The sequence below is a fragment of the Schistocerca serialis genome, chromosome 6 (assembly GCF_023864345.2).
Source record: "Schistocerca serialis cubense isolate TAMUIC-IGC-003099 chromosome 6, iqSchSeri2.2, whole genome shotgun sequence".
Classification (NCBI taxonomy): domain Eukaryota; kingdom Metazoa; phylum Arthropoda; class Insecta; order Orthoptera; family Acrididae; genus Schistocerca; species Schistocerca serialis.
Genome location: NC_064643.1, coordinates 472676744 through 472699904, shown reverse-complemented (window position 1 = coordinate 472699904; position 23161 = coordinate 472676744). Strand labels below are relative to the sequence as shown.

At 39.9% G+C, this 23161-nt stretch overlaps 1 protein-coding gene across 1 annotated transcript in view; it reads right to left on the bottom strand.

Moving 5' to 3' along the window:
* Positions 1-2185: 2185 nt before the first annotated feature.
* LOC126484927 (forkhead box protein B2-like) overlaps positions 2186-23161 on the bottom strand; it is a 145933-nt gene continuing 124957 nt past the window's right edge. The window contains exon 4 of the mRNA XM_050108529.1: positions 2186-2395. The gene's annotated coding sequence lies outside the window, so the exon portion shown is untranslated. The remainder of the gene's footprint in view (positions 2396-23161) is intronic.

Sequence of the window (23161 nt, the reverse complement as noted above, 5' to 3'; positions counted from 1 at the left end):
TTATGTTAGGCAATTTGGAGACCACCTGCAGCCATCCAGGGACTTCATGTTCCGAAACAACGATGTAATTTTTTTGGATGACAATGCGCCATGTCACCGGTCCACAACTGTTCGCGACTTTTTTAAAGAACATTCTGGAAGGGTTTGGTTACCCAGATCGCCATGAGTCCCGTCGAACATTTGTGGCACATGAACGAATGGCTGTTCGTGCACAGAATCCTTCACCGGCAACACTTTCACAATTATGGACGGCTATAGAGGCAGTACGGCTCAATATAGCTGCAGGGGCTTCCAGCGACTTACCAGTCCAAGCCACATCGAGTTTCTGCACTGCGCCGGGCAAAAAGAGGTCCAACACCATATTAGAACGTATGTTACGGCTTTCGCCATCTCAGTGTAGAGCAACGACAACACTGAGACGTTGCCATAGCCACGTGATTGATTCAGGCCGACGCACGTAGCAGCCGCGTCTTGATCATTCAGAGGTCTCTTCTCCGATACGCTAGTATACCTTACTTAGTCCATATTAACAGCATCCCGCTACGATCCTGTAGCTCTATGAGCTACTGTTACAAACAATACCTGCCGGCCGCGGTGGTCTAGCGGTTCTAGGCGCTCAGTCCGGAACCGCGCGACCGCTACGGTCGCAGGTTCGAATCCTGCTCGGGCATGGATGTGTGTGATGTCCTTAGGTTAGTTAGGTTTAAGTAGTTCTAAGTTCTAGGGGACTTATGACCACAGATGTTGAGTCCCATAGTGCTCAGAGCCATTTGAACCAACAAACAATACCGCAATGTCAGAGTTTTGGAAACAAAAAATAAATAAAAGGGCCTGATTATAACAAGGAACATCACAAACACCTGAATCCATATATTGTAACAAAAGCCGGCGGTGTTGGCCGAGCGGTTCTAGGCGCTACAGTCTGGAACTGGGCGACCGCTACGGTCGCAGGCTCGAATCCTGCCTCGGGCATGGATGTGTGTGATGTCCTTAGGTTAGTTAGGCTTAAGTAGTTCTAAGTTCCAGGGGACTGATGACCTCAGAAGTTAATTCCCAAAGTGCTCAGAGCCATTTGAACCATTGTAACAAAAGCACCGCAGGCAGCTGGTATATTTAAGAACTGTGCCGAATAATATAATCCTCATTTGTGAACTTGACAGCACACAGGCCAACATTGTCATCATCACCTGCTGCATTGAAATCAGTAGCTGCCAGGCAGAAATGGTAAAATGCAGGAGGAATTGTCAGAAGGAACAGGTCATTCTTTCCTGACAATAGAAAAATGTACGATGGGTATGATATATGAGCAGCTTCCGGCTGCAGGTGATGAGGAAATTAAAACCGCACAAACGAGCAGCCAAGAGTTCACTGCTTTATCACCCAGCACAGTCAAACCCTAGAGGGAGCAATGTTGTAGGTGCCGTAATAATACTATGAATAAACTGTTTTATCTGTGCTACGAGAAAACGAAGGATTTATAGCTGGAAATTGAAGCTGTTAAATGAAAATGATATTGTAGATTTATAAATTAGTCATTTCTTCCTTTCCATCTTTTTTAATTTACAAATCAGCGCTATGAGATTTGTAACTTAATGGACCCGAGGCAGCCACAAGCTGCTTTCTTTTTTGTAGCGTAATATACACGATAGTATTTCCAACACAGTGTTTAAGCAGATAGTCTGAACATCAATAACAAGTTCCCTGTAAATTAAAACATCTTAACAGCAGATTTTTTAACTCGATGTAAATTTTACGCTCTTGCTGCTCTGATATAACTTTCGATAAACTTCATTATGACCTGTTCTATGATTAATTGTAAAACAAATTATTACCTGTCACACAGATCTATTAAACGCGATCTCAAGACCTCTTAAAATCTCTGCTTCCACAGTGACATTTTAATTTACTATTCAGGTCGGACACACAATTGCATTTTAGTAGCTAGACTGTGAGCATTCAGCACTTCATCCTCTGCTCTCAAAAACGTAATAAAATATATGGTGTCTGATGTAAAAATTATCCTTAATAGCATTCTTCCATGTTTTTCATAACTGATGGGGGAGAAGTGTTCAGGTGCTACTAGGAAAAATAAACACATGTCAAATATTTTCCGGCAGAGTTACAAATAATCGTAATCATTATCTTTATTTCTCTCGAATATCTCATAAATAATTGTACATTGACATTTGTTTGAATATGTACAGCGATTCCCAGCTCATCAAGCTTCTGTGGTGGAGACTGATTGTGATGCACTCACGGGAACACCACAACGTCGTTATCATTCCGGCGCTTCACTTCCACAGCTCAGGTATAACTGGACACAGAAAACACTGATACAAGTCTGTAACTCACCCTCAGATACCAATGTTCCTCTCAGCCGAGCTCCTCTACGGTCCTGAAACAAATAAAATATAATGTTATTTTAGAGACCCAGTTTTTTAAACTAGTGTAAGGAACACTACCATATATTACATTTCTCTCAAATATTCTAACATCAACATTTTATAATGAGTCATGTCGTACGTTGAGTCATTGTTTTACCTGTATTCATCAAGTGCGTTCACTAAACGAAAATTCAAATTGTGTCAGAATCCTAGTTACCTGGATTTATTGCATGAAATGCGCTAACGAGAACACAAAAGACAAGAATACAAAATAGAAAGAATATGTAAGTGTTTGAAATAATCACTGAATATTAAATGAGCAAATCGCTTAAATGTGTGGGCTGAATTTCTTTGGCCAAACGTTAATCGCTGTCCTCAGCCATTTTATCTTATTTGTATAATAATTACAGTTTTCTTTCTGGCAGTTACCAGCACAGCGCCTGCTTCGCTACTGTAGAGCACAAAAGTTATCACTCTTTAAGCGCTTTGTAAGATCTAGTAAAACGTTAACATAGCAACAATACAACATCCGTCTGATATTACCCACAGTCACGTCAACACACTAGTACACACCCGTCATCAGATAGCGTAGTGTAGATGGTTTGATTCGTTCTCATCGGCAGGGGAAACTTTTAGTGTTTCGTTCGTCTTTAAACAAAAAAAAGTTTTGAATTAATATTACTGTCATTTGTCGTGTACGTGCAGCCTCAGTTTATTAATTGTTAATCTATAAAACGGGCGATTTTGGAGCTAATAGCAACAGTGTTTTACCATAACTAACGAACTAGTCCAAAACACACTAGAGACGTTCGAACGGAAGAAGCTGACACAAACCGACTATCTCGTCACACTACTTTGATTTAAAAATGCTCTAATGAGCATCACGTTCTACAGAGACGCAGCTTAAATAAAGTGAAAATTCATGATCTCTTAATTATCTCGTATATCATCCACAATGAAAAAGTGGTAATAGGAAATGCCTCATTAGGTTGTGGAGAAAAGCAGGATTAGTAAACGCAGTTTCCCGGGGTGAAATATTACTCATTTCTCTGCAATGGCTCTTTCAGTATTTATGAAGCTAAATGGTACTTTTTGCTAGTACTAAGAACCCATCGACAGAGCAATCATTGCCGACGGAGCTACATTTTAGTACCAACGATATGGTAAAGGGATTGCATTTAATTTTTATACATCGGAATTGCGCCTTCCGTTAAGACCGAAGCCTATTCTTCCCCTCGTCATAAAGTCAAACACAATTACTACAACAGCAATTGGATTCTTCTTACCGTAGATGTCTATAACGAAACAGCCGGCCACTTTAATAACTGCCGACTCAATGATTTGCTGTCTATTGATAGCACCATTAAGGACCATTCCCTTGAAGTCCTGTAAATTTAAGTTTCTTTTGTTCAAGTACATTCTGGTATATGTTTGTGTCTACAGTAGCAATTTATTCATCTTTGCCTGATGGCTACCTGTTTCGGTACTCGGGGCCATCCTGGAACCATCTGGTGATCGACAAATTTAATTACGTACTCAGAACAGTAGTCCAAGAGCAATTTACGGGAATACCGTCCCTGATGACAGCAAACGCCTGGTGTACAGTGAACCTTAAAATATAAGGCAGCCTCATATCCCTTGCACGCAATCGTCACGCTGGCTTCCCCAGCAGGTGTGTCAAGTACTAAAAGGAATGGTCAGTGTTGAGCTTTAAATAGATATAAATTGTGGCCAATGGTGATAAGAGTGCACTCTTTGTAGAGTTTATTTTATTTATTAATTATTAATTATTATTATTATTATTATTATTATTATTATTATTATTATTATTATACTTCTTAAAAAAGTCACAATGTAAAAATATCTAAAGTAGCATAGCATTTGTAATTAAGAAATTACATAAAAAATACTCCCAGCTGTAATAAAAAATTAAAAGCAAAATCGCAAATGTGTTTAGCCAAGTTCACATTTTACGTTATATACAGTTTCTACCGGTATAAAACATCGATCTGACCATGCAGTTAAGCAAGTGGTCTTACAATAATAGCGTTAAATAATAGAAACGCAAAAGCATATTTCTATTGAAAAGAAATTCCGCGACCAGAGGCACTAGCGACGTACTGTAGTTATATGTTACTTTGCAGCCTTCAGTTGACGACTGTTGGCCGCATATCCGGTTTCCAGTTTATCCAAGCAGTGTCAATGTGTACGCTGGGGCTCTCGACGCCGTGTCACAGCTCATCGGCAGTCCACAGCGCCGGTAACATCCCCACCTAGGTAACAAGCAGTTATGAAAGGCTGCATCGTTGAGCTTTGATATTAGGCGACCACAAAGAATCACAAACAAACGTGCTGTACTGGAAACATAATCCTATTGTGGCACGGTAACCCAATTATCATGTTCTGAACCTGGTGGTGCTGTATGTCTATAATTGATGAGCCGATTTTAAGTCCACACATTTGTGATTTTGCTTTTAATTTTTTATTACAGCAGGGACTATTTCGTTAGTAATTTTTTTAATTTCAAATACTATGCTATTTTCAGATCCTTTTACATTGTGACTTTTTTAAGAGGTAATAATAATAACAATAATAAATAAAATAAACTCTGCACATAGGAGGCACTATTAACACCACTGGCCGCATCTTACGTCTATTTCAAGTTCAACATTGACATTTTCTTTTAGTGTTTTAAATACCTACTTTGGAAGCAAGGGTGACAACTGCGCGCCAGGGCAAAGAGGTTCAATGTGTTTCAAGCGATTAATGTCATAAAGGATAATATTTTTGTAAATTGCTCTTGCAGTACTGTTCTAAGTATTCACTTGGATTTTTTTATCACAGAATGGCCTGAGGATGATACTGTATACCGAAACCGGTAGCCAGTAGGCAAAATAAATAAACTGCTACTGTAGACACAAACCTATACTTCTTCAGCGCTGTACTGGTCTCTGTTCCAACGACAATACGTCAGGAATATGTATTAAGTTTCTTGAGTTACGAGAAGCTGTTGACACAGTTTCACAAAACAAATGCTTCCAGAAAATAGGTGGTGTTATGCGGCTCGACCGAAGACTTTCAGACGACTACAAAATCTTTGATAATAAGATGACATTGTCTGAAGGTATATTTGGGGTATAATTGTCGGATTTTATCTTATCTCCTTTTTTTTTCAATCCTTAAATTTTGTTTCAGTATTGTACGAAGCCAAAAATATCATACATATCGAAACTTTAGACCATACATACTTAAATTATACCACTACAACATGTGTTTATGAGACCTGTTGCAGGCAACCGTGGAACAGGTCATATAAACTGATAGCCTCAGCAGATAAAATGAATGGATACAGGAGCAGAAAGAACTTGAGTCCACTGGCCCAGTCGGGCAAGGCGAAGAGCTACGTTAAGCCGAAATCAGCGAGGGGTTATGCTAAGGATGGTGGAAGCCTTCAGTACTACATCAGCAAAGGGTCTTCTCGCTATTATGGGAATATGCCAACTTGACATTACAGTCAGATGTCTTGTAGCAAAATATTTGTTACCGGTTGAAAGGTAAAGTACATGAATTTCGGGTTAGAACGTAAATAATAAGTTAGACCTTCGAAAGCGATCACATGATGATCGCAGCGGGACTGGGGCAGTGGAACTACAGGGCTCTGACTATAGAGTCTAGTTACTACAACTGGATCACATCCTTATCAGTATAGGTATGGATTAATTTATGACAGGACACTGCCTGTACCCCTAAACCTTACCTTCACAGAACAAGAAAGAGATCATGAGCACTGTGTGACTGTGCTGGTTTAGCATCTACTGAGCATGTCAGAGGGAAACGCAGTTGTTAATCGGGAATACGAATACACTCATGGTTCTCAGTGTTGTAAAAGATCAATACGTCTAGGAATGAACTTATGAAGTTCGGAGGAAATATTGGAGACCTAAACAGAGATCTGAGAGGTGTTTACAACGGAGAGACGGTATGTGTGAAGAAAGATACCAGTGACGGAGAGGTGTGAATAACCTTCAGCAGTAAGAGAAGTCGCTGACAGAACGAATACAGTGATGCGATACACAATATTGACAGAGACGAGGACTAATAAATGAATGAATATAAGCACTCAAGTAGTGATGAAGTATTTGGTGTACAGAAGCGCATGAAATTGTAATTTAGTTGAATATAAACAGATTGGCAACTAGTAACAGGGTATTATGTTCATCTGCTAGGGCTTGTGATGACATTTCGCAGAGTCGGTTAGTTACAGGATGGTTACTTATAGTTACAATATTTAGTGTCTACTCTTACATATGTAGAATCAAATAAATTGGGAATATGGATACATTTTGGATACTCTACGCTGCAAAAAGCAACACACCTTCTTATCGGACGGCTAGTACGGAATACAAATAGTCTGTATAGGGATAATATTTGCAAGACATGCACAGCTGGTTGTAAATGTGGTTTACTTTTCCCCTCGGTGCAAACTAAACTCGAAGCCATACCGATGTGGATGAAAACTAAAGGACAACAAAACAAAACACATTAGAACAACTTCTGGAGTGGTGTGTGGTACGGTCTGATTAAGACACAAAGGAGAGCAAGTTTTCAGAACCCAATATCTAAATGTGTATATGAAGGCTACGCATTTGAAGATTGTTGCTAGCACCAGGAAGATGGAAGCGCTTTGCACCAAGACTGCATGTTGATCCTCAACGCAGATCAATGTAATTCGGTTAAACAGACGAAAAACACCACGCTGTTTGACCACAGGATCAGAAAACAGTCGCTCGAGTTAAGACACCCTTGAAGTAGGAAAGAGCATCACTACAGAGCAATTTAAGCTGGTATGCTCACATTAGCATTAGTGCAAGATCGATTCGCGGTCACAAAATTAGAAGAATTTTGTCGAACATTATTTACCATTCTGCAAATCAAATATCGAAAACGCGGGACCCTTGTTTACTAGCGGAACTGCTTCTGGAAGAGTTCAGACATCTTCAAGTATCAGTAACATACAATAACTAAGTTAACAACACAACCGATATTACTATAAATTTGTAATTATTCATTCTGTTTCACATTTGAGCGTTTCAGCATCTGTGTTTTGATGTATTATTGTTTGATTTCTTTTATAATTTACACACGCATTTTTACTGACTGAAGTCATCACAGTTTGCCAGCAACCTTCCAGTTTTCTAGCTAGAACACTGACGATGTAGGAACTTTTTTTTTTAAAGTTGGAAGTAAGGAATACTATTTTAAGTATTGTCCAGACAAGCACATATAGCTGCGGTATATAACTGAAATTATTTTCATTATGTAAGACCTGACAAGGTTGTCAGGCTCAATCCTGTAAATGAAGTATTCAGTTGAAAGTCAGCAATAAATGTGTACCAAATGATTGATAATGCGTTCGAACCTCGAGAAAGAATATAATCATAGAATTACGAGTTTATTGAGCCTGAGATGTACTGGAAGCAAAATATATGTAAAAGACAGTATAATTACCGACTGTCGGAGCCGGCCGGTGTGGCCGAGCGGTTCTAGGCGCTTCAGTCTGGAACCGCGGGACCGTTACGGTCGCAGGTTCGAATCCTGCCTCCTGCATGGATGTGTGTGAGGTCCTTAGGTTAGTTAGGTTTAAGTAGTTCTAAGTTCTAGGGGACTGATGACCTCAGATTTTAAGTCCCATAGTGCTCAGAGCCATTTGAACCATTTTGAACCGACTGACGGATTGTTCAATTTTATTTAAAACTAAAAACACGTTTTGAACGCGAGAAATGACATTTAATACTGTACATGATTTATATGTTCACGAATCTGTAATTACCGTTAAAATGTAAATGACATACGGTTTGCTGAGGCATTCCAAGGGGTGCTGGGCTGAGCGGCATAAACATCCTAGTTGAAATGGCGTTCTTACTCCGAGAAACATTGGTCCGTTTCGTTGCGGACGTGTGAGAGTTGACGCAAATGTGTACTTGTGGAATGTAGGTGAGTGTAATGGTTGAATCTATAATTTAGCGTTTGTTTAGGATGATGATGATGATCATGAGAGAAGGGAGAAGGTGCCGGCACTTAGCTCACGCCTCTCGAGTGAGCGGGGCGGCCGAACATAACGTCGCCGTTTGACGGAGGGACCACCATCAAACCTGTCACATGCTCTCAGTACATGAAACAATGTTCACAGATTTGGAATGTGGTCCAGGGCATTGGCACAAAGACTGGTGCTCAGGAAATTTACGCAGCTATATCTTTCCCCTCTTGCAGACCAAATACTAACAGTGAAAATTTGATCCAGCTCAAGGATTCTAACCGGTTTACCTCTGAATTAAGTGCCACCGCGCAGCCGTCCCTTGAAGGAATCTAACCCACAACCTTTGGATTTGTTTTTCCGTCCCCTGTCTTATGAAACCATGGGCCTAGGAATATTTTTTTTTAATGGGGTCGTGGACCTGTCTCCTTATCTAACTAAGTTTAATCTCCAAAAATAAAAAAAAACAAATCCACCCCTACTTAGCACCGCCACTTTAACCCTACCAAAAAAACCAAAGGATCTATCCCTCTTGAGTCATTGCCTCTAGCTATTTCCAAACATTCTCCCAAGGCGGTAGGCTCCACGGGTCTGTAATTTGTTTTCTATTTATTCATTTATTTTTCTTTACGTGATTATACTCAGAAAATGCCTACAAATGAAAATGCTAACAGAATGTTACAATAAAAATATGATTCTCAGCATAAACTAAAATAACTCTGTATGTTGCTTGCGCTACTTCAGCTAAAACAAACTTGTCCACTGTCACTCGCGTTTTCTGTTTCCAATAATGACGTCGAAAATACCCAGAACAGACTCACGCTGCATTGCCAATCCCTCAATGAATGCAGCGTTCCTTCAGTCAGCGAATCGCATTCCTTTCGCACTGCTTGCAATTCACGTCATTCTGTTTTCGATGTGAGTCTGCGCTGTACGTTACACTGAGCCTGACAGTCTCCAACTACTGGTGGGGGAGAGGGGGGGATTACATAAACACTGCGTGAATAATTTGCAAAGAGCGTACGGTACCTCGGTGTGCGTTCAAGATGCGTTAGCAGCCTCGGCTGTGATTACTATTGACTTTCCTTAGGTGCAACTTTTTTTACTACAGAGATTTTTTGCGCTGCTTCAGTTACTGTTGTTAGACAACCACCATCCTAATCGAATTTATTGGTGTGCTGGACCGAGGCTATAATCTAGTTTAGATTTCGTTAGCAATGCTCTTACCGTGTGAGCTATCCAGGCACTAATACGATTCGCTTTCACAGCTTTAATTTTTCCAGCGCCCCTGTCCAACACTTACGTTTCATAGAAGTTGCCCTACATAAGTGTCTGACCTAGTACTTCTGGAAGAATGGACATCGCAGATAAATAGCTTAGGCATAGTCTACGAGTTCTTTTCAGGACGAATCTTTCACTTTCGCAGGCTCTGTGTTCCTAGCAGATTGAAACTGTTTGCTGGAATGAGACCTGGAACGCTGACTTCAATGGGAAATGGTTTTACCCCAGCGTGGATCAAGATGTTTTAACCGCAAAATGACTCCTCTACACGGCAGTGGAGTGTGCGCTGAACTGAAACTTCCCGATATTTTAAACTGTGTGTCAACTGAGTCTCGCCGGCCGATGTGGCCGAGCGGTTGTAGGCGCTTCAGTCTGGAGCCGCGTGACCGGTACGGTCGCAAGTTCGAATTCTGCCTCGGACATGGATGTGTGTGACGTCCTTAGGTTAGTTAGGCTTCAGTAGTTCTAAGTTCTAGGGTACTGATGACCTCAGATATTAAGTCCCATAGTGCTCAGAGCCATTTGAACTATTTTTGAACTGAGACTCGCACTTACAAACGCCACCTTACGCTGGCAAATGCGCTGTCTACCGAACTATCCGGGCACAGTATTCAGGACAACTTCTGTGAAGTCTGGAAGACATGAGAGACGTAGTGGCGTCCTGCCCGGATACCTCGGTCGGAAGAGCATTTTGCCAAGACTGGTGAATGTTCGTAGTGCGATTCTCGATCCAGCGCACAATTTTAATATGCCATCAAGTTACAACTTTCAGCTACACGTACTCATGAGCCCTAACCATACCAGACGTACACTGCTGCTATTTAATTATTTCTCATTATTTTAAAAAGTGCATGACGCAGAGCTGGACTAATATTTTATCATTATTACTATGGCTTTCGGTAATATACCACCTTCTCAGCATGAAAAAAATTAATATTACTCACGTGTAACATTAATCTTCTACATACCGAAAAGATTGTATGTTACACAAACCGGAAGTAACAATGAAAAAGAATTAGTACAGTTCTGTGCCACAAGGTCAAGCCAAAGGAAAAAAAGTAATAACAAATCAACAATAAAATAGATAATTTATAAAATCAACTATATTAAAACTAAAAATTAAAACAATTAAAGATCATAAAATCAATGTTATTGGCTGAGCGATAGAACGTAAGGAACCTAATAAAGAATAATTTGAATTTGGCATGCATCTTTAAAAAATACCAAAACGCTATTGGAATTCGACTGATAAATTTCCCGTCAGATGAGATCTCTGACATGAGCAAATGAAATAAATTTTTCTAGAAAGTTACCTTTGTTGTAGAAAAATTTGTTATGCTTCACAATGAGACAATATATACATAGGCCTATATCTGTTCTAGAAAGGTGACCGATAAGATCATCTCAACTCAGTATAAAAGTTGTAAGGAGGAATAAGGAGTAACAAACTTAAAACAATTTCGAAAACATTCATTGTGAGGAACAGGCTGGATTTAAAGAAGGAAGATCAACCACAGACAATATGTGTAGTCTGCAACAAGTAATAGAAAAAAGACGAAAATATAACCCACAGACGATAGCATTTATAGATTTTGTTAAAGCATTTGACACTGTGAACAGGAACAAAATTTGAACCATATTGGAAAGCAATTGATAAGAGGCCTAAACAAAGACTCTAATATGATAATAAATACAGATGAAACAATGATTGGAAAAAATTTAATGTGCAAAGGATCAATATACACATTAACGAAATTATCCTGAATTCAAGGAACACACACAAAAATCCATTAAAATGTAAAAAGACACCATTATTGACTATAAGGTCGGCCTGTTATGTAAAACACCTTTTTCCATATAGACTCAAACATGTTTCAGCACCTTAGTGCTATCTTCAGTGCGTTTTCTTCTTCTCAGTCTTTTTTTTTTTTACATTACAAGTTTATTCAGGACCCTCTCTACATTATTGTGAACTTTTAACTTATCATCTGCAAATTTAGCTGAGAAATCCTTTTTCATTTGCATTCTCAAGATTTGTTGTGAAGCGCATAGAAACAATGGGTCTAGACACACAACAACAACAGTTACGCTGATCGATATTATTTACAAATGAAGTTCTGCAAAATATGTTTAAGCTCTTAAATCAGTTACATAACATATGAGAATCTTAAATCTTATGACGACCACTTTTCAAGTGGTATGTTATCTGAATTTCAATTTTTCCGATGTTATGCAATAATCATGTCCCAATCATTGACGAAAATAAATTATTATAGCGATATATTTAATTTATTTCATTGTTATTGTTGTTATAATTAAAAACCTAGGCATCTGTCCCATGTTACAACTTGGAGTAATAGCAAGTTAAATTTGCAGGGAAAGGTGGGGGAGGAGTGTATATACTAACTATGAACATTGATAATCTGCAGTGAAAGTAGCCTCCATACCAAACTTAGTAAAAGTACTGTGGAGAGAGTTTATATGAGAATAATTCAGCCCCCCGTCCCATACATTGTCGTCAAAGATGAAATATATTTTAAAATTCACCATCAAACAGTGACCGCTGCGAGAACCTAAGGCTGTATCCACGCCTGATGATAGGACATGTGTTAAGTTTTCAGAGAATCACTTCCATGGCACTACAGGGAGCCGTAGAGGGCAAAAATTGTAGGGAAAAACAGATACTGGAGCATTTAACTGAAAATGTAAGTCGCACTCTGAGATGGGGAAATTGTTACAGCGGAGCATATAGTAGCAGGCCGCATTTGGCCAGCAAGAGGAGTGAGGATGAAAAAGAACATCATATGGAGACAATGAAAAAGGGAAATATTTCTAGAATGAATAACATATCGCGTTGTTTTAGATCCTTTGTTGTTAAAAAGAACGATGCATAGTTTCTTCAAATAGAAGCATGTCCCAAGGAATAGGCGCTACGGTGACTACAACCTTTATGAAATACATAAAATTTATTTGCAGTCGCGAATACGAACAACGATCAGCTGTATAAGGGTATGACAACAATGAAAATTTTTGCCAGACCAGGGGTCGAGCCAGGATTGCCCGCTTTACACGAACACACGAACAGTGGTCTTAACCCCCTTGCTATCGCTGCACGATTTACGACCAGACCCGTATTAAAATGTCCTCCCCTGTACGGGAATCGTACAATGTGTGAACGAGTGCAGGTTGCGGAGCATGAACGACGAAATATGGAAGTTTGTGTACGACCGTGAGTCGTGCACGGATAGCCAAAGCGACTACTGCGACCGCCCGCGTGAAGTGGGAAACCGGGATTCGAGTCCCATCCGGCACGAATTTTCATCGTCGTCATTCCCTTATACACCTGATGCTCGTTCGTATTCGTAACTGCGAATACATTTCATTAACAAAATGTGGAACGACCTGTCAGAGGAACACAGAACTGGTAAGGAAGCAGGAAACCACTACCTGACCACGGCAGCAAGCGCGGAAAGAGGCCTTAATCCATTATCCCCCTTGCTACGCTGTTCAGCTGGCCCGGCCTCAATTAGTGATGATAATTAGACCGAGAAAGTAGCCGCCGGACAGTCACGCGCCCTGCGTTAGCCGCCCAACATCTGGCATCTGCGGTTCCTGATGATGCGCGTGTCCACTCGACGCGCCGCAGTCACGGTCACCATTAACACCGGAGTCCGTGTCTTTCTCTCTTTTTCATCCGCTCCCTCTCCTATCTCTTCTTCCGCCTTTTCTTTTACGTTCCGGACGATAGTGAGGCGGATATCACACACTGAGATCTGGCCTGCGAGTTTGAGATAAGACTCTCTCCTGATGCGCGTGCATAATCTTCGTTTCCGGAGATAAAATCGACGGATCTCTCTCTCTCTCTCCCCCTCTTTAGCTGTAATGGATATTGCGGAGTTCCGCGTGGTCAGGAACTACGCTCTTCCTCGGTCATTGACTCAAATGATGTATAAGTCGGGCCGAAAAGCGGCGTCTCATTTCCATCGTCTCGGTTTCGTCTTCTTCCATAGGTCAAGATTTAATGTGGCCACACGTACATCTACACCTATACTCTGCAAACTACTGTGAAGTGTACGGCAGAAGGTACATTCCATTGTACCATATTCCAGTTCCATTCCTGTATGGAGTGTGGAAAGAATAATAGCTTGACGCCTCTGTTGGCCGTGATTAGTTTAATCTTCTCTTCGTGATCGTCATGTGAGCGATAAATAGAGAGTTTTAATATTATCCTAGAATCATCACTTGACGTTAGTTCTGGAAAATTTCTAAGAAAGCTATCCTGGGATAGCTTGCAACTCTCTTCAGCCTTCTGCCAGTTTAGTTCTTTCAGCATCTTCATGACACTATGCCATGGCTTAAAAAAGAAAGTAGTAACCTGTAACCATTCGTGCTGCCCTTCTTTGTATCCGTTCAATGCCTCTAGTCCCATTTCGTATGGGTCCCACATATGTGAATGACATTCTAAGAGGGGCCGCACGAGTATTTTGCTTGCGATCTCCATAGCAGACAGACTTGTATTTCCGTAATATTCTACCAATGAAACGCAATCTACCACATGTTTACCGACGACAGAGATTGTATGATCGTTCCATTTGATATTTGTATAGAGCGAGTTGCCTATCTGTGAGCCATTTTGAAATGCTATCGAGATCTGACTGAATATATGTACAACTTTTTTCCAACAGTACTTGACTACAGGCTACTACACAATCTGCGAAAACTCTGAGGTTACTATTAATATTGTCTGCAAGGTCATTAATATATAACATGGTTGCAAGGGAGCGAACACACTTCCCCAGGTCACAGGAAATCCGATCAAAGATCTCTCTTGATATCCCATATCATCGTACTTTTGATAATTAGAGTACGTGTGGCACTGAATTACATCTCTTTGGGGATTCAAAAGGTACTGTGTGTATCCGTCTGCCTTGACCCACGGCTTTTAGAATTTCACGTAAGAAAAATGCTGCTTTATGAATTTGCGGGCGAAGTTACGTCTGTTAACTGATTTTTGTTGATGTCGTCGATCTATCGACTGTTTTGATGATATCCTCCACCTACATCTTCCCTCTTTTCCATTCGTTTTGGGTCATCAGTCTTCTGACTGGTTTGGTGATGCCTGCCACGACTTGGTTTCCAATGCCAACCTCTTCATCTGAGAGTGATCGAGTACCCAGAGTCATTATTTATTTGTTGGATGTATTTTAATCTCTCTCTTCTCCTACAGTTTCTATCTGCCGCAGCGCCCCATAGTACCGTGGAATACCATGGAAGCTATTCCACGATGTCTTAACACGTGTCCTATCATTCTGTCTCTTCTTCTAACATTCCTCATCAGTACACCTAATTTTCAACATCCATTTGTGGCACCACATCTCAAACGAATAGATTCTCTTCATTTTCGGTTTTCCAGCAATCTGTGATTTACTTCCATATGCTGCCATCCTCTAGAGTCTAGACGTACCTTCTCAGAAATTTTTTCCTCAAATTAAGGCGTATGTGTGACAGTAGTAGAATAATTTTGGTTTACTATTCCCACTTCACCTAAGTCATTGTCCTTCCCATGTCCTTCTGATTTCAGCCGTCGTATATTATTTTGCTTCCAAGGCAGCAGTTTTCCTTCACTTCGTCTACTTTGTAGTCATCAATTTTTGTGTTAAATTTATATCTAATTTCATTTCTACTACTCCGGATGGCCTTCGTCTTTCTTCGGATTACTCTCATTCCAGTTCTGCACTCATCAGACTGTTCATTCAGTTCAACAGATACTACTGTTCTTCTTCTTCTCACTAAGGATAGCAATGTCACTGGTAAATCTTACCAACGATATCAACTCACCTTGAATTTTAGTTGCACTACTGAAACTTCCTTTTATTTCCGTCAATGGTTCTTCGGTGTATAGACTGAAAAGCAATGGCGAAAGACAGCATCGCTATCTTACACACTTTTTAATACCAGCACTTGGTTCTTGCGTTCCTTTCTTGTTGTTCCCGCTTAGTTCTCGTACATATTTTACCTTAGGCGTCTTTCCCTACAGCTTACACTTTTATCCCTGAGAATTTCAAACGTTCTGCACCATTTTACATTGTCGAATCCTTTTCATAGACTGACAGCACCCATGAACGTGTTTTGACTTATTTTAGGTCTTGCTTTAATTTTCAAGTGCAACGTCAGAACTGCCTCTCTGGTCTCTTTACCTTTCCTAAGGCCAAACCGATCGTCATCCACCAGCCCCTCAGTTTTCTTCTCCGTTCTTCTCTATATTATTCTTATCTTTCCCTATCTGACCTAAGCTTCTCATTTTTACATCATTACTATATTCTTCATTTTCTTTCATCTGTTTGGCATATTGTAGTCTTTGCCTTTCTCTACTGTTTTTTCCCTCTACTGCTCCTACAGCGCAGAGTTAATTATTTCTGGACGCTGTACCATATGACTCACTAACGTATTCCTCAGTTTGTTAACTGGTTTTCCATAGACTTCTTTGCTAGCCTAATCTTTTGAATACTTTATTTAGTACGTTGTGTATTCACTTCTGTTTTAACGTTTTTCAGTAGCACGACTTTCAAAACGCTTTTAATTACTTCTTCCACGAAAATTGAAATTTTCAGAATTCCAATTTCTGACGTAAAGGTAGCTACTGTTAAGCATCTACATTTCCACAAGTGCATGAGCATGACTATCAGCGGTACTCGGTACATAGCTGCTCGCCACTATCAGCTCTCGCGGCCTACCGACCTCGTCCGCGCAGTGGGGCCTGCTGTCTCTCTTCAGCTAAATAATGTAGATTTAGGACTGGGTGCTACGGTGCTATAGTTTTATACTTCACATGGCCTAACTCTGGCACGCAATAGTCTAGTGTTAATAGCTTCTGAAGAAGGCCAAATTATTTTCGCTGAAACCCAGGTAAAGATTCGTTTGCAACTGAGGCTGACGTGTTATATGTTTAATTATCACAGTTGCTGACTGGGCTTCAAGATATTAAAAATTTTCTACTTGAATCCTTCTGGGCCAACCATCTTCCAGAAGGAGCAAATGACTGGATTACAGGCAACGCACAATGCACATACGCCCCAGAGTGACTACCGCCTGCCGCCTCTCAGAGCCACAACAAATACATAGCGTCATCTAGCTTCCCTGGGAAGAGTCAGCGAACAGTTTGTTGTTCCAGAAAAAGAAGTAAAAGGACAGCTGCGAAACAACTACTCTATGACAGCATCCTTCGCTGAAAATATCGTCATGAAAAAACATTATCTCTCGCGAAACTAAACAGAAAGACAGGGGTCGCTGACTGAGAAAGTCTATACATCGCATATCACTTCCATAATGTGCTTTGGTGCAGGCATCTTCCATCCTTCAGCCATCCTGTGTAATCTTGATTCCTAGGGAAGAGCATTTTTTAAGCTTTTCCTACTGTTTCCTACTGCTGTCGTTTTCAGTTTTGACTTTAATCAGATCGCCATTCTCTTTTCTGTTACTCTTTCACACTTCCCTCTTTTTTCGCTTATCCTGTTCGTGTCGTCAACTAGTCTCCATACTACTCCTTAATTTTTCCAAAATAACTATTACATCAGTGAACTTAAACAATGATATCTGGTTTCCTTGCAACTTTATTGCACTTTCTTCCTGGGTTGCCTTACCCGTATTATGGAGTTACCTCTTGGCAGATACAACCATAGTCACTTCAGTTATTTGCTTACGTATCAGAATCTGCTGCTGCACATTGCCTCGCTGCGTTTTTAGCTTTCATTCAGATTCGTCAGTATGCAGCCTATTATTACCAATCAACGGTTTTTATTGCTTTCATTAGTATTATAGAGAATGGAAAAGGTGACCGAAACCTTCAACAAATCCATCTTATAGCCATCAGATTCACTGTAACTCAAAGCCTTCCTTTCTATTTTTTTAGTTTCTCTTCAACCAAGTCAATAGTAGGGTTAATGCATTAACCTATCATTTGTGACATACACCTTCTAACAGAGATTTCCTTTCATTTGAACTTTTTTTTGTATTAACCGAATTTTATTTTTCTAGAGATAATAATGATTCCAACTTTTCCAATGTATGTTAAGGTACTCACATGTTAAGGTGAGTGAACTGTTGGACCAGAGGCAAAAAATACAACGCGATGAGATAAAGTTAAGTAATATGTTCTCAACGCATTTACATTCGTTTAGTGCAACTATTGTTTCCGTGGGCGAGAAGAACAATCCCTTACGCCTGCACCCGTCGCCAGAGACAGTAGCTCAGAAGCCGCAAAACTTTTTATCAATAACATAAGAGTATCATACTGTAAAGACAACAAGATCCACACCGAGAAAACGAAAACTGTTGGTGTGGTGTTGAACATCGTTCACATTACGCCAAACACTCTATAGATAGTGTGTTGCATTATTAAAAAGCTTGACACTGATAGTATGTTTTAATAGTCACTTTCTTAGTAACAAACTATACAACTGACATTATCTGAATATTTGCACATTATTATACGGAACTATTAAACTGAAAATATGTTAAGCGTTCTTACCCAAAACTCGCAAGAAAACACATCAACAAGATGTCGATTATCTCAATTTCTTTCGCTGTAAGAATGAAAAGGGATGAAAACTGTGGTAATATGGTCTTCAGTATATTAACTAACTCATATCTCCGACGGCTAGTTTCATACAGGAGTTCTAGGCGTTGCCCCATCTGTGGTGTATGATTTCTTTCCTTCGGTCTATGACTCATCCTACATAACTACGTTTAGGGAAACATATAGTTCAAAGTCAAATTCGAACCACATTGCGGTTTGGCATTTTTCACAAACACGAATGAATGTAGGCTACCGGTGAAAGCTATTTTACTGCCAGTAAAAAAACTAAGAAACCCAAGTGATGTTCTGGTTTTTGAGGTCTGATCTGGTTTCATTGAGTCAGCAAGCCATCAAATCCAATGAAGCCATGATTGTCATGTTACTTTGTATCAGAATAATGTACTGTCATTAGATAACATATTATGAAACAAAATAAATCCAAGTTAACCTACTGTGTAAGTAGGGCAAGTGTATATTTAGAATAACAGTTGTTCACTTTGCAAATGCTGGCGGTAATGAAAAGATTTTTTTTTTCATATCACTTGATAATTAATCAAAACTGTAGTTTTCCTGTTCCACGTTTTTTTGACGCTAGTGGCTGCTGATAGCCTTTCTGATGTGTAGTTTCGTATGTGTACCTGTAGCTAGTTTAGGAATTACATTTCAGTGTGGCAAATGAGCTCAGCGAAGATCCATAAAAGTTTCTAACATCAACTAGAGTTTCGCGGAGTATTTTATTTCCGTCCACACTTTTAAACTCTTTTATTGAGCTGCATGTGTTATACAAATAGTCATATAATCATTTAATTGCCATATTTACTTGCAGTTCACTCTTGTCTTACATCCAAGAATATCACTTTACATGCTGTATCCTACATCAACGCAAATTTGTATTTGTATCGTTATATCTGGCTTTATCTTCAGAAGGATGTAGATTGCAGTAGGTACTGGGAGATGAAGAAGCTAGCACAGGATAGAGTAGCATGGAGAGCTGCATCAAACCAGTCTCAGGACTGAAGACCACAACAACAACAACATCTGGCTTTATCAGAGTGATTAAAACTTATTACAATTGCATATTAATAAATAAGGGACTTATAATAAGAGAGATGAACAAACCAAATAATTCGGAGACTGGTGAAAGAAAGAGAGGAGTCATGTTTACAAATAATATCTACATAATTGCCTTAGATGTTGGAATATCATTTCTTTGTTTGTTTTTCATATAAGTAGTACTTACTGAACATTGTAACGACAACAAGTCACTTAATTTCTTATTCCATTTCGATTCGAACAGACAGTTTCCGTTATAAGGACTACATGTAGGCTGTCAGCTGTTTATAATGGAGATTTTAGCCTGGATGCTTGGAAGCTGTCTGTGACTGCGGTGCTTCTTTCAGACAGTTATTACGCAATAACAGTTACATGTAGGATAGATTTATATACTGAGCTTACTTCGAATTACATCAAAGCTCTCAACCACAGATTAATAATCATACGACTAGTTAGTGTCTTCTGGAGGTTGATTTGAATTTAAAACACTGAGCTAAAGTGGTGGATAGGCGCATATGTATTTTTTTCAGTTTCTGAGAATCATTTCAGTTAAATTATCTATTTTGTTCTGGATATAATAACAGGAAGAATATAAAACAGAATTATGCGAATTGCTACAAATCTGCTAGAAATCCAATAAGATGTCAGTTCGCTTTGCTGTTAGAATGGTGATGAGCGGTCGAAGCATAAACATTCTGATACCCACAATTCCATCGAAAAACTTACTTTTCATGAAATAAATGAAATTCAAACGTCTTTCAGTGAGACATAAGCAGTTAATCTGGATATAAACATTGTTCACGTCCAGACACAACGAAATCTTGTTGTTCAATATTATGCCTGAATTAAGGTGGACTAATTGGAAACCTGGAACAATACAAAATAATAAGATAAAGATGACCCTCTGCCAGAATCAATAATGAAGTAATTACATTAACCTGAACGATGAATATGGTATTCAGTTGCTATGAACCTTGTGGACCCAAGTACTACTCAAATGTATTGTTTTACAGGAGTGATATATATTGGTTCTTGCTACCACATGACACTGAAAATCCATCATGAAAGGCGAAGCCTAAAGACTTGAGGTAATCTCTCATGTGACCAGAAGATGGAAGAATTTAGTTATTCCAAGAGGCTCTGAAACATTCCTTCCGCTCAATGTCACGAACAAAATGGCTGTAGAAGAATGATAATCGCAAATGCATTTTGTCTGTGAGAACAGATATTGGAAAATGGAGTCCGATGTAAAAGATACCTCTCACTTTCCTGTTTGCAGCTTACACTTCGGTAGTCGGAATACCAGTCAGGTAATCAGCTCGCGTAGTCTAATAGTAGTTCACCAGTGGCACAACAATTCGACAGACAGCTGTCTCATATGATAAACATAGTTCACCCAAAGACAAACAACGGAAACGGTACACTGCCCCTGGCTAGAGTAAGCCGTACACTTACAATCTCCACCAGACTATCTCGATATAGTCCCTCGCTTTCACTAGATTCCTTCAGGCAAATGTCATGATCTTTCTTCAAATAAATAGGATCGATTTATGAGCCATTCAAGTTTTTCTTTAAATTAGCTTGCGTATCAGTTCTGTTGACTTAAACGGCAACTGCAAATAAACCCATCATCGTCTTCCATTTCCTCTCTTTTATGCAGAATACATATTTTATGTTTTTTGTCAATAGTAAATTCAGATTACTAATTACGACTATGAAATCTTCCTGCTGAGAACTTTTAATTCGTAGATTACTCTGTCCTGTTCGCAGAATGAGGAAGTTAACGTTTATATTTCACCAACAATATTTTTTGTCTAATTTTATTCACAGAATTCCAAACAGAAAAATTTACTAATTTTTAAGCACAGCAGCATGCAGAGGTTCACTGTAGATACGAATTCCTTTCATCATCGCAGAGTACTGAATCATCCGAAACTAACTGCTCCTCACTTGTTGTTTACTGAATGGAAATGAAGAAAGATGATGATGGATGTTTGAGTTTAAAATTCTCCAAATCGTTGATATAATTTCGCAACGTCATGACGTGTCTGATGATGCAGTGATCACGAGACGTAAAGGTGTCTTAACTCTGATATATTACCCAATTTCAGTCTCACTGTTAAGATAAACTGCAACTGTTTTCAAACAGTGCGCAGTTTTTTATTTACTGGAGTAGAAGTCATGCTTATCTCTTCCATGAGATAAGAAGCTCGTTAGGTCTAGTTAAATTTTTGGCATTAGATTTTGAAAGCAACGCTTTTTTTCCTGTCATGTCGCCCAGGCAAGAACTTCCTACATGATGAATAGCAGGGCATATAAATTGTTACTGTATTTACATAGTTTCAAAGTCTGGAGTAGCTCGGAATTTAATCCGTGATTTCTACGCAAACATAAGTCAACATATACACTGATCAGCCAAAACATTATGCCCACCTGCTTAGTAGATTGTTTGACCGTCTTTGGAACGAAACTCATCACTTATTCCGCGTATCACGGATCCGATAGTATTTTGGTAGGTTTGTGGAGCTATATGGCAGTAGATGTCAATGCACAGGTCATGTGATTCAAGCAGATAACGGGAAGCTGATTTGCGTACGCAGTGGTGGCCCCCGATAGCGACCGAGATGAGTTCCATCGGATTAACATCAGGTGAATGTAGTCGTCGAGACACCAACGTGAGTTTACTACAATGCTTCTCAAACCACTGTGCCACCGTTCTGGATCCGAGACACAGACAATTATACTGCTGAAAGATGGCATCACCGTCGGGGAAGACATCAAGCATGAACGGATGCAGGTGGTTGCCAGCTGTCAGTGTGTCTTCGATTACCACCACAGGTCGCACCCAAGAGCAGAAGAATTTCGCCCATAGTATAGTACTGCTCTCACCAGCCTGTGTACGCGGCGCGCTAAGGGTTTCGAGCCGCCGTTTACCTCGATGAAGCATTTCAATTCACCCGAAGAGCCGACACGTGTCCGTTGGTCGACCATCGAATCCCGATGGTCCGATGCAAACTGCAATCTTAACTACCGATGTCGCTGGATCAAAATGTGAACATGTAGAGGTGGTTATTGCGGAGCTCCACGTTAAGCAATGTACAGTGAACAGTGTGCTCCGAAACACTTGTGCGTGCACCCGCATTGTGCTTTTTCGGCAGAGACGCAACAGATCACCATCTGTTCTACTGTACAAAGCAGACAAGCCTCCGAAGCCGACGTTCTATGAAGAGCAGTGAACGTCAGGTCCTTTAGCGTCTAGTAGTAGTTTCACGGTCCTTTTATCTCTTTCCGTAGATGCTCACGACAGTAGCACGTGAACAATCGACCAGCTTCGACGTTTTCGAGATACTCGTTCACAGACTCTGCATAATTATAAGTCGACCTTAGTCAAAGTCGCATATCTCAGTGGATTTACCCATTCGCAGCCAGTATCTTTGCTTGGGTGTTCTGCCATCCGCCTCCTCTGCACTTCATAGCTCGTCACGTGTCCGTTACGTCACCAGGCGGCAGCCAACGTCGCGGTGGACAGTGGTCAAAATGTTTTGGCTTAGCAGTGAAGAAGTAGAATCAGCTATTTGGGTAAAGAAGTGTAATAACTCAAAAACGGTTTACTTGATATTACGTAACCTATTATGTATATAAGTATCAGAATAATGTATTAATAGTATAGCCTGCCTTTGGTAGCCTATTAGTGCTTAACGTTACGATAATTAAACTATTAAGGTGATTCAAAAAGAAATGTGCTAGAGGCTGTAAACTGAAAACCTCTGAATGGATCCTAATATTGTCTACGAAAGAAGGTGTGGTCCCTATAAGAGAGCTGAGGACCGTAAC